Source organism: Pseudorca crassidens, chromosome 12 (assembly GCF_039906515.1).
Source record: "Pseudorca crassidens isolate mPseCra1 chromosome 12, mPseCra1.hap1, whole genome shotgun sequence".
NCBI lineage: Eukaryota > Metazoa > Chordata > Mammalia > Artiodactyla > Delphinidae > Pseudorca > Pseudorca crassidens.
This window is the reverse complement of record NC_090307.1, coordinates 59,072,347-59,085,039: the sequence shown is the minus strand read 5'-3', so window position 1 is coordinate 59,085,039 and position 12,693 is coordinate 59,072,347. Positions and strand designations below refer to the sequence as shown.

The window sequence follows — 12,693 nt, the reverse complement described above, 5'->3', positions numbered from 1 at the left end:
GGACGCGGGTTCGTGCCCCGGTTCGGGAGGATCCCACATGCCGCGGAGCGGCTGGGCCCGTGAGCCATGGCCGCTGGGCCTGCGCGTCCGGAGCCTGTGCTCCACAACGGGAGAGGCCACAGCGGTGAGAGGGCCGCGTACCAGAAAAAACAAAAAAACAAAAACAAAAAAAAAGAAGTATGGATCTTTTACAGACAGCGTGCGTTATCAAAAGTTTTATTTTTCCCTTTGGAGAGGAGTGACATAGTATGTGGTTGGTGTTGCATTCTCTATAGATAATTCTGGTAAGTGTGTGGTAAATCGGGTTAATCTGTCCTACTACCTGTTTTTATAAAGTTCTATTGACACAGCCACACCCATTTATGGACACACTGACTGCTTTCCTATTGTGAAAATGGAGGTGAGTGGTTGTGAAAGAGAAGCCTAGAAAGGCGGTGAATGTAAATAAGCAGATGGATGTGAAAACAGGAGACCAGTTACGATGCTACGGCAGTAGTCCACGTGAGAGAGAATGAGGGTTTGATTAGGGCAGGGGTGATAGGAATGGAAGGTACCTGGTAAATCTAAGAAATATTTAGAAAGTAAAGTCAGGCAAGTTAAGGATCACTCACCGACTTCTAGAGTAGATGGAAGATGCTGCCTCCGGTTGAGAGAGTGAGAGCACAGGAGAGTACTCGTATGGGAGGGAGGGGATGCCTAAAGTTCTGAATGGACTGTGAGTCTAAGGCCTCAGCCCACCTGCCACCTCATTCAAGAAAGGTCTGAGCTTTGGGATTGGGGTATGGAGGGCTGCTGCAGTTCGGCAATTAAAAACAAAAAAAAGTATCCAATGGTTTGTTTTTTAAGCTGTACCCAAATATCCCTGAATCCTATGGAGCTCTGTCTCATCCTCATCTGTGTAGTCTGTCCCCACGTAGACCCCAGGTGCCATCGGGAACCTCTACACTGTCATCAACAAACTACATCCTTGGACTGAAAAATCCCCCCATCCAAGAAGTAGAAACGGATTTTGGCCCACATTCCAGTGTACTGGCCTTTGGGAGGGTCCACTGGTCATTGTCCTCCTAGTGCCACAGGGACGGCGAGGCCCAGGCCATTACCTTCTGTGTTTGTGAAAAGAGAAAACGCTATGCTGTGCAGTCAGTCACACTTAGCTTTTTTTATCCTTCTTACTTGAGTTTAAATTCTAGCTCTACCATTTACTGGCTGTGTGACCTTTGCAAAACCACTGAACCTCTCTGTGCCTCATTTGCTGCGCCTTTAGAACGAGAGCAATAACGGCATCTATCTCAGGATTAAATGAGACAAATTCAGGCAAAGAATTTAGCATAAAGCTTGGTATAGTCATTCAACATGTGTTTCTCAAATGGCTGCTGTAGAGCTAAAACCATGCTAGGCACTGTGACCATTGTGATAATTAAACAGGCACAGGCTCTGCCCTTATGGTGATACCAGTGTAGCACTAACCAGGTAATGAAATAACTATGAAATACTAAATTGAGGAAAGGGAGATAAGGGAAATGAATCTAGGATCCTGATATAGAACAAATGGTGTGTACATTTGTGCGTGTGTGTGTGTGTGTGTGTGTGTGTGTGTGTGTGTAGTAGCTGGCGGTTAGACATGCTAAGATTAGACAGGAAAAATCTCTTTGAGTAATATTTAAACTCAGACTTGGATGAGAAAGAGACAGCTGTGTGGGATGAAAGGAAGAGCATCTCAGGCAGCCAGAACCGCTGTGTGAGTGTCCTAAACAAGCACTCAAAGAAACATTAGTGAGGCTGGTAGAGAGTCACAGCCCACACTCTCAGGTGGGGAGCAAAAGATTTTTTATAACTAAGAGCCAGCTTCCCTGGTGGCACAGTGGTTGAGAGTCCGCCTGCCGATGCAGAGGACACGGGTTCGTGCCCCGGTCCGGGAAGATCCCACATGCCGCAGAGCGGCTGGGCCCGTGAGCCATGGCCGCTGAGCCTGCGCGTCCGGAGCCTGTGCTCCGCAACGGGAGAGGCCACGACAGGGAGAGGCCACGACAGGGAGAGGCCCGCGTACCGCAAAAAATATAAATAAATATATAACTAAGAGCCAATCTTTTTATCACTTTGTCTGATGGCAGAAAACTTAATCCAGTTACTTCTAGGCAGACTCGGTCAAAATGATTGATTACTCAGTCATTTCAGAAACCTCTGAGTAAAGTTCTGGCTTTTAAATAGCTAATATAGGATTTCTCCTTTGGACCTTTCCCGAGGCTGTGTCTAGACTCAGGGCCGGGCGTGGGGTATCCAGTTTGCAGGCATCAGCCGTGCCTTGGCAGTTGCTGAGACGCAGCTTCGTCAGTCCTCTGCTTGTGGGACTTGATCCCTGATCCATCATCGTAGGTGCCCACGTGTCTCCGTGGCCTCTGGTCCCTCTGGAGCCTTCCTTATTCTGACCTCCAGACCCATCCTGAGGTGGGTTCTGAGGCCTGTCCCTATATGTCTAAGCACTTCTACACATGTGAGCGTTCTCTAGCGCTGGGAAGGGCATAGGAGGTGGCCCTCCAGCTCATCTGCCCAGATAGCTCACTTCGCTGTTGGTATTTTATCCCTCTAGCCTCAGCCTGGAAATTTTCAAGAAGCTAGAGGTCTTTCTGAGCTACAGACCCATAAAAGTCAGATGAAGGTCTTGGGATTTCTCCAAATTCATCTGGGCTCTCAGTCATTTCTCCTTTGAGGCCCCACCTCTCCATGGACTGACCAGGCTTGGGAGGCAGGCTGAGACACAGTCCCCTTTTTGGAGGCCCTGCTAAATCTAGTTTCTTATCTGTCCTTGTGAAAAAACCCAAAAAAACCAAAAAAAACCACTTGCCTCCAAGCCCAAAAGGAGTTTTCAAACAAAATAAAACAAATGCAAGATATTTCCTTTGGGGTTTGAATGAGTTTTCAAACAGAATAAAACAAATGTAGAACTGGCTATGCTTTTCCCCCTTTTCGCGCCAGCTCTTTTATGTTACAAATTTAACCTTGAGGCTGGTGCTCGGAAGAGCTTTCCGCTCTGCTCTGCCAATTGATTGAAAGCCTTTAGCCTTTCAAGACTTTAGCCTCTGCTTTGCATTTCAAGCACTTATTTTACAATTCAAATGCCAGGAATTTGATTGCTTATTTTCTGAACTCAGGTCCGTCTCTCTCTAAAGCTGTAAGAGCCAGCCTAATGTCTACTGTTGTTATGTAAAGCGGTGTAAAAATCAATTACTGTGAAAATGATCAATGTCAATTTCCAAATGTTATCATGCCACTTAAGCATTATTAGCTTATTCAAGGACCTTTTAACTCTTTTTTCCGTAGATTTATCTGGCAACTTCTCAGTACTAAGCATGCACTCCCCTGCCCACTACCACTGACAGGAGCCAAGCTGTGTGGTTCATTATCTTCTCCTCCTTGCCCACCCACCTTCCAGGATGACCTCCACAGCCCCTCACTTCAGTCTCAGGGTTCTTTCACTCCCTCCCCGAGATTGTTCTGCAGTCACTGACGGGTGCTCTCAAGACCTTGCTGTCCTCCAGGACTCCACCTTAAACCCAGAAATCCTGCGTTCAGTCCTGGCAGCTTTCTTACTTTGCTCTTGTGGAGCTAGCATTTCAGCCTCACAACTTCTAATCCAGAGCCACCTCTTATTTTCCTCCTCCTTACAGAGTTCCCCGTGGCTTACTTAATTTCTTTCCCTTGATTTCTTTACCACTTGGATCCCATTGGTTACGTGCATTCTCAACTGTTAAAGGAAAAATCCAACAATCATATATTTTGAAAAGATCATGAGTCGGGCAGCATCCAGGTTCAGAAGTGCTAAGAGAAAGGAGCTCTGAAGAGCTGCTCTAGGTGAGAGATTTTTATAGAGCAAAGCGATCGGGGCAAGGAAGTTATACTGGGCATTTGCTGATTGATCAACGCAGGGTTACCCCCTTCATGGAGCAAAGGAATGTCTTGGAGCTCGTCTGGATACTTGTGTTGAGCAGGGAAGTGCTGATTGGTGGACCTAGGCCTTCCTTTTATGGGAGATCCCAGCTTAGAAACTAGCTAAGTTTTGGTTTGTTGACTGGTGCTTAGCATGAGTGACCCCTTCTTGGGCCTACTTTAGATATTTTAACATACCTGTACCTGACTGCATGTGACCATAGCACCTGACACGTCTCTAGATAAGTGTTTGCAGACCTCAGCTGGGTCTTAGTGTTATTCTCTCCCTCTTCCTCTCCCCTGCTTCTTTTTCTTATCTCTTTTTTTCTACTGGACTCTAAGCTACTGGGTCTTATGCCTCTGAATCTTTAGTGTCTAATACTCTTCTTAGTACTGATCAATAAATATTTGGTGAATGAATGAAGAAAAGAGTAATGCTTATTCTTCAAATAAATTCTAACATTTTATATCTACTTATTCTTCAGTCATTCATAGTGGCTAAATACAATGATTCAAAAGTGTTGAATAGAAAACGTGAAATTATTTTAGATTTAAAGCATTAAAGAATGAGGAAAAATTGAGTTAAAGTACTTTATAGTTAAATCTGGCTCTTGAAATATTCCATTTTTAGGATATTCTCACCCATATTTCTATTTACTAGAAACATTAAATTATTACAAACTCACTTTTAGATCAACTTATAGTAGTGCAATTTACGTGAAAATGCACCCATTATAAGTATATATAGTTCAATGAGTTTTGACACATGTAGATACCCACGTAACCACCACGAACAGTAAAGATATAGAACATTTCCATCATCCCCAAAAGTTCCTTTGTGTCCCTTTTCAGTCAGTCCGGATCCACCTCGCTGTGTCCCCAAGCCCCAGACAATCACTGATCTGCTTTCTGTCACCATAGCTTCTTCAGCTTTTTCTGGAATTTCATGTAAATGGAATCGTACAGTATGTACTCTGTTGCGTCTGGTTTCTTTTGCTCCGTACATTGTTGAAATTTATCCGTGTTGTGGCCTCTGCCACAATTTGTGTAGCCATACAATGTTGATCAACTTTGAGATTGTTTTAGTTTCTGGCTGTAATGCATAAAGCTGTTGTCAATGTTCTGCATAAGTCTGTGTATGGATACAGTTTCATTTCTCTTGGGTAGCCACCTAGGAGTAGAATGCATGGGTCTTAGGCTAAGTATGAAGTTAATGTTACAAGAAACTGTCAAGCTGTTCTCCAGGGTGGTTGTTGACATTTTACATTCCCACCAGAGTTCTAGTTGCTCCCTATATTATCACACTATATCTCATCAACACTTGGCATTGTCAGTCCTTTTACTTTTCCCCATTCTACTGGGTATGTAATGATGTCTCACTGTGGTTTAAATGTACATTTCTCTGATAACTAATGATGCTGACAAGTCTTCATGTGCTTATAGGCAATTAGTAATATATTCTTCTGGTGAAGTGTTAGTTTAAACATTTTGGCAAGTTTTATCTGGGTGGTTGTCTTATTGAGTTGCAAGAGTTATCGATATATATGTCAGATATATATATTGTGAATATTTTCTTCTAGTCTGTACTTTGCATTTTTATTTCCCTAGCAGTGTTTTTCAGATAGCAGAAAATTTTAATTTCAGTGAAGTCCCATTTATCAATTATTTTGTTTTATGATTCATGCTTTCTGTGTTTCATCTAAGAAATCTTTGCCTACTCCGTGGTTGCAAAGAATCTCTCTTATGTTACAAGCTGATTTTTAAAATAGGTTAAAAACTAACCAGTGAGTCAGCATTGTTATGATCTTAGCTACTGTGGTCTAAAGAAATAATTCTTCTCTGATACCGAAATCCCTGTGTAGTATACTGTGACTCTCCTAATTCTGAATTAAGCCTTTGAATAGAGATGAAGAGCTTTGAACAGTTGTTTAAAAAATTAATAAGTATTTCCAAAGGTAATGATTACATTTATTCCCAAACATAGAGACCAAGTGAGCAGGATATGAGAAGAGCACCCAGTTTCTCAATTCGGACTGTATTGAGGCTCTCTTCACACACACACACACACACACACACACACACACACACAAAACAAGCTTGTCATTCCCTTTTTCTTTCTCCTTTTGTTTAAAAAAAAAATCTGTTTTGAGTCTCTGAATATGCCAACTTTTTCTGTCTTTTGTATCTTTTTCCCTTTATATTTGCTCTTCCCAGAAGGGCTCCATTTATTTCTTGCCTCTTTTCTTTCCCTTCCCATATTCCCTTCTTATCTCTTTTTACTTCTCTCTTCACCTCTTCTATTTCTAGTTTTTTTTTCTCACTGATTATTCCCTTCTGAAATTGACTTAGCGTGGAACCTATGTATAAATAGACAGAACTATGCATTCAGAATTTGAGTAGGGTTTTATAGTGTCTATTCACAATTTTGAAGATGAGTTGAATGCTTTATGCTTCTCTTTAAAAACTGACCAAGTTGGGGCTTCCCTGGTGGCGCAGTTGTTGAGAGTCCGCCTGCCGATGCAGGGGACACGGGTTCGTGCCCCGGTCCGGGAAAATCCCACATGCCGCAGAGCGACTGGGCCCGGGAGCCATAGCCGCTGAGCCTGCGCATCCGGAGCCTGTGCTCCGCAACGGGAGAAGCCACAACAGTGGGAAGCCCGCATACCGCAAAAAAAAAAAAAAAAAACAAAAAACAAAAACTGACCAAGTTGGTTTTAATTTGAATATTGTTCTCAAGTGATTCTCTCTCCTGTCATCAGGTAGAATCAAGTTTTATTTGGTAATTTGGGAGAACTTTTTGCACAGAGATGAACCACGGATACAAAGCTCTTTGGTAGGGAAATAAAATCTTCAATGTTAGATTGTTTTTTCAGGAAAATATTTATTTTGCATAAACATTGTACAAAATTTTAACTGTTTTAATGTACTTTGGGAGGTTTTGCTGATGTTTTCTTTCAGAAAATATGGCTATTTCATAGTCCCTTTTAAAGAATCTCACAGGACTTATAAACTGCTTCATAAAATGCAAACCTACAGAGACACTGTCCTGTATTCTTTAAGCCTGCAAAATTCTTTAACATTTCCCATTTCTTTTCTTAATGTGGTACAGTGATTATTTTTATTCTCCCTTTCTCTATTCCATATTCTGTCTTCATTTTTTTTTCCAATTTATGTCATTTGCTCTCTCTGTATATTTTTACTGCACTCTCTTTAAGGGTTTACAGTTTGGATAGCACAATGATTGCTCTTTCAGTGTCTTCTTCCCCCTTCAGGTTTTCTATTTTCCCACCCCTCTATACCACATTCTCTTATTCCTTTAAAAATTTCTGCTTAATTCACATCTATGCTTCTCCTTAGATCCAATTCAGCGACTTCTGGCAGCTCTTAGGAGAAGAAAAGAGTTCTTGTCCAGTACTTCATTTCTGTAATCATTTGAAACCTACAAACTAAGACATTCGGGAACAATTATGGTTTAATGCTTCATAATGAAAATGCTTCTTTTCAGTCCATTTCAACTGTCCTCAGAGGTGCTAAAACTTATTTAACATTTTAGTTCATTGAGTAATGCATTTAAAATGAATATAGATGGAAAGAATCAGGGTATGGCTAGAGCCAAGGTGAACTGCAAATCATGGAAACAGTGGGCATATTTCAGAATGGGTTTTCAAAGTTTTATATCTGTGAAAGCTCTAAAGACAGAGTGGAATAAATAAATGTTAGAGGGGATGGATAGAGACTTGGGGAAGTCTGAGAGTTACCGCCCTAATCTGCCTATGGTGATTTCTTTGCCATCTCCAATTTAATGTTCGTACGTCACATGAATCACTACTTCATAGTATATCCATGTTCATTTTTTAAAAAATAAATTTATTTATTTATTTTTGGCTGCGTTGGGTCTTCATTGCTGCACATGGGCTTTCTTTAGTTGTGTCGAGTGGGGGCTACTCTTCGTTGCATTGCGCAGGCTTCTCATTGCAGTGGCTTCTCTTGTTGCGGAGCACGGGCTCTAGGCACGCGGGCTTCAGTAGTTGTGGCACACGGGCTCTAGAGCGCAGGCTCTGTAGTTGTGGTACACAGGCTAAGTTGCTCTGCGGCATGTGGGATCTTCCCGGACCAGGGCTCGAACCCGTGTCCCCTGCATTGGTAGGTGGATTCTTAACCACTGAGCCACCAGAGAAGCCCCTCCATGTTCATTTTTGTATAAAATAGTCTCCCAAGTCTCCAAGTAAAATAGTTCTATTAGATGACTTTTTTCTTTTTCCTGTGCCTTTCAGTCCATCCAGCACCTTGTTCAAGTGTCTGTAGGGGTAGGAGTGCCCAGTGTGACAGGCTCAGCACCAGAGCAAGAAAGTTGGGCATCTCGTCCAACTTGTTTACCCTCTTGCTTCCCGTCACCGTTACCATCATTAACTGGGAATGAGGGTGCTGGAGGAGATAGATGGTGGTGGTGATTGGGGGCAGCCTCTCTGGTAGATGACTGTCTCGAAATGCAATGGATTGTTTGAGTAGAGAGTGACTCACCCTGAGTGGAGGTGTTTAAAAAGAGACAGGGGACTTCCCTGGTGGTCCAGTGGTTAGGGCTCCACGCTTCCACTGCCAGGGGCACGGGTTTGGTCCCTGGTTCAGGAACTAAGATCCCACATGCTGTGTGGCACAGCGAAAACAAAATGGTGGGAATGTAAACTGATACAGCAACAACAAAAAACCAGAGTGAGGTTGTGGGCTAAGACTGGATAAATGACCTATCAAAGAATCTGGCTGTTGTGGTAGAATAGAAGGGAATTTTTATTTTCCTAGAAAGCATTCTATTATTAAATGGATCATTTACATTAAGATACAAAAAAAATCTAGTAACATTTTTAGGGTATTGAAAGTAAACCATCAAAACAATTCCACTAAGTAGTAGAAATTAGAGATAGTATTGTTGAATATAAAATTTACTAATGAAATAACTGTAAATTAAAAATTTATTAAAGTGCCTTGGTTTTATTGGGAATAAAATTAATTGTTCTTACTAAAATATAAACAAGCAAAAACTAGAATGGGAGGGAATTCCCTGGCTGTCCAGTGGTTAAGACTCAACACTCTCACTGCCGAGGGCCCGGGTTCGATCCCTGGTCAGGCAACTAAGATCCTACAAGCCATGTGACCGAAAAAACAAAACAAAACACCGAAATGGGAGTATATTGTCCTCTGGCTAGGTAGCAGTGGTGTGTCGGGTAGAGAAAATGAAGAGATGATGGGAGGAAGAAAGACAGAGAAGAGCTGAGGATGGGGCTGAGAACTGTCCTTAACCTGTTGCATTGGTTTTTACTGGGTCGTGTTATTTCCTGTTGCCTGATAGCAGGCTAATCAAACGAGCTCTGGGACCTTCTTCAGGCATTCTTTCTTTCTACTACCATCTTGGCCTCTGTGTAGCTTGGAAATCAGTGGGAATCCATCCGGGTTCCTTCCATATTTAACATTTGGGGGCTTCCCTGGTGGCGCAGTGGTTGAGAATCCGCCTGCCAATGTAGGGGACATGGTTTTGAGCCCTGGTCCTGGAAGATTCCACATGCCGCAGAGCAGCTAAGCCCGTGTGCCACAACTACTGAGCCTGTACTCTAGAGCCTGTGTGCCACAACTACTGAGCCTGCACTCTAGAGCCCGTGAGCCACAACTACTGAGCCTGAGTGCCACAACTACTGAAGCCCGCGCACCTAGAGCCTGTGCTCCGCAACAAGAGAAGCTGCTGCGATGAGACGCCTGCGCACCGCAACGAAGAGTAGCCCCCTCTCACCACAACTAGAGAAAAGCCCGCATGCGGCAACAAAGACCCAACGTAGCCAAAAATAAATAAATAAATTTATGACACTTGGAAAGATGAACTCTGATGTTGGAGGAGATAGAAGTAATTTCTTTCTTTTTAAATGCTGACACATGACACCCTGCTACTCAAAATATATGGACCAGCAGCACCTACAGTGTGGACATCACAAGGGAGCTTGTGAGAAATGCAGAATGTCAGGCCCCAGCCCCACCTGCTGAATCGTGATCTGCATTTTAACAAGATCTCCATGGGATTCATGTGCACAGTCAGGCTGGAGAAGTACTGATCTAACATATTTAGTTGGCATTCCTGTAGGGTGTCCTCTACTCCCAGGGTGTCAATAATTTCCTGGAATGTGTTTAATTGGGGCTGTGCTCTTTTAATTAATCTATTAATCCATTATCACATTTAATCCTCACAACAAACCTTCAAGATACCTTAATCCTTCTGTTGCAGATAATGCAGTTAAGTAACTTACCTAAGGTCACAGAGCTGGTAAACACTGGAAATGTTCTACTGGGATCTGACTGATTCCCAAGCCTTTTTTCCTTTTCCTACACTATATTGCTTTTTCTTGAACTTAATAATGAGTAATTGTTTATGCATTGGGAGAATAAACTCATTAAAAAATTAAGGTTGTAAAAGAGAGCCCCCTTTTGAGCGTATTTAGAGAAAGAGGTCTTTCAGTCATTTAAAGATTATTTCAACCCTCGGAATGGGAGAAAATATTTGCAAAGGAATCAATGGACAAAGGATTAATCTCCAAAATATATAAACTGCTCTGCTGCTCAATATTAAAAAAACAAACAACCCAGTCAAAAAATGGGCAGCAGACCTAAATAGACATTTCTCCAAAGAAGACATACCGATGGCCAAGAAGCACATGAAAAGCTGCTCAACATCACTAATTATTAGAGAAATACAAATCAAAACTACAATGAGGTTTCACCTCACACCAGTTAGAATGGGCATCATCAGAAAATCTACAAACAACAAATGCTGGAGAGGGTGCGGAGAAAAGGGGACCCTCTTGCACTGTTGGTGGGAATGTAAATTGATACAGCCACTATGGAGAACAGTATGGAGGTTCCTTAAAAAAGTAAAAATAGAATTACCATACGACCCAGCAATCCCACTACTGGGCATATACCCAGAGAAAACCATAATTCAAAAAGACACATGCACCCCAGTGTTCCTTGCAGCACTATTTACAATAGCCAGGTCATGGAAGCAACCTGAATGCCCATCGACAGATGAATGGATAAAGAAGATGTGGTACAGGGGCTTCCCTGGTGGCGCAGTGGTTGGGAGTCCACCTGCCGATGCAGGGGACATGGGTTCGTGCCCCGGTCTGGGAGGATCCCACATGCCACGGAGCGGCTGGGCCCGTGAGCCATGGCCGCTGAGCCTGTGCGTCTGGAGCCTGTGCTCCGCAATGGGAGAGGCCACAACAGTGAGAGGCCCACATATCGCAAAAAAAAAAAAAAAAGATGTGGTACATATATGCAATGGAATATTACTGAGCCATAAAAAGGAACGAAATTGGGTCATTTGTAGAGACGTGGATGGACCTAGAGACTGTTATGCAGAGTGAAGTAAGTCAGAAAGAGAAAAACAAATATCATATATTAACGCATATATGTGGAATCTAGAAAAATGGTACAGATGAACCGGATTGCAAGGCAGAAATAGAGACAGATGGAGAGAACAAACGTATGGACACCAAGGGGGGAAGTGGTGGTGGTGGTGGTATGAATTGGGAGATTGGGATTGACATGTATACACTAACATGTATAAAATAGATAACTAATAAGAACCTGGTGTATAAAAAATAACTAAAATAAAATTCAAATAAATAAATAAATAGTAAATAAATAAATAAAAGAGGAACTATAAAGTCACAGGTAAGGGGGCCAGGAATATCCTCTGACTCCTGATTCTGCAGGGAAAACTTATGAAACCTCGAAATACTATTCACGCTGCCTCAATTGCCTTATTTATAAATTGGGAAATTTATATCTTTTGGGAAAAAAAGAAAAATTTTTTCAAATAGTGCATCGCACCTCTGTTGGTGATAAAGCAAAGAAGACAGAGTGAAGCATCATTGGTCCCTGGCTTTTGGAGTAACTTAGGGAAGTGGGAAGAGTGCATCCTGGCATGCACACACTTCATCCTGCCCATCAGCTGACTTGTATCTTGTTGCTGCTGAGGTAGGCCCCATCTGTTCAAGCCCATGTTGAGCCAGGTGCTAAGAGCAGTACTGATTGTTTTATGCTTAGGCTGCCCATATGCCTCCATGCAAACTGTAGTTCAAGAGCTGTAGAACGATTTGCATTTGCAGTGTATCAGATGCCTTTGAACAAAACTAGTGCCAATAAGGCTATTTGAAAAATGCTTAATATTTGCCAAAAGAGTGTAGAACGTGTGGCCACCAACCAGATTATTAAGAAATCTTGCATTTTCAGAAAAGCTCCATTTTCCAGGGAGAGGTGCAAGTGAAGAAACCCTGTAAAACACTGGAGATGACCCTGATCACCCTTCTTTCTTGGAAAACTCCATTCAGCTGCAAAAATAGAGGCTAAAACCCAAAGCCACTGACAATTTGATTTGAGGCTAGAGTATTCTTAAGTCACCCTAGCTCAGGGGTTGTAACCCTGATGGATTTGTTTCTATCTGGGCAATATCTAGTGTGGGCTGTCCACACTGCATGAGCATTTCTTGGGAGAACGAGATAATGCTTTAAAATGAGCAGCGTATTTGAAGCATGAAGTGAGCCTGGGGGCACGTCCCAGCATCTTTATAGAGTAGAACAGGGTGTACACCGGGGCATGGTTTTCAGTGGGGTGAAGGCAGGGGAAGGATTGATATTTCTGGATGGGTCTCAGGGCTGTTCTCACACTTGAAGGGAACTCTGTTGGCCCTACCTTTCACAGGGTATGTGTTTGTTGGTGGAGGAGACC

General features: G+C 42.6%; 1 protein-coding gene across 2 annotated transcripts in view; it reads left to right on the top strand.

Moving 5' to 3' along the window:
• The window catches only part of AKAIN1 (A-kinase anchor inhibitor 1), an 80,864-nt gene that overhangs the window by 20,036 nt on the left and 48,135 nt on the right, over nt 1-12,693 (top strand). The gene's annotated exons all lie outside the window — the stretch shown is intronic.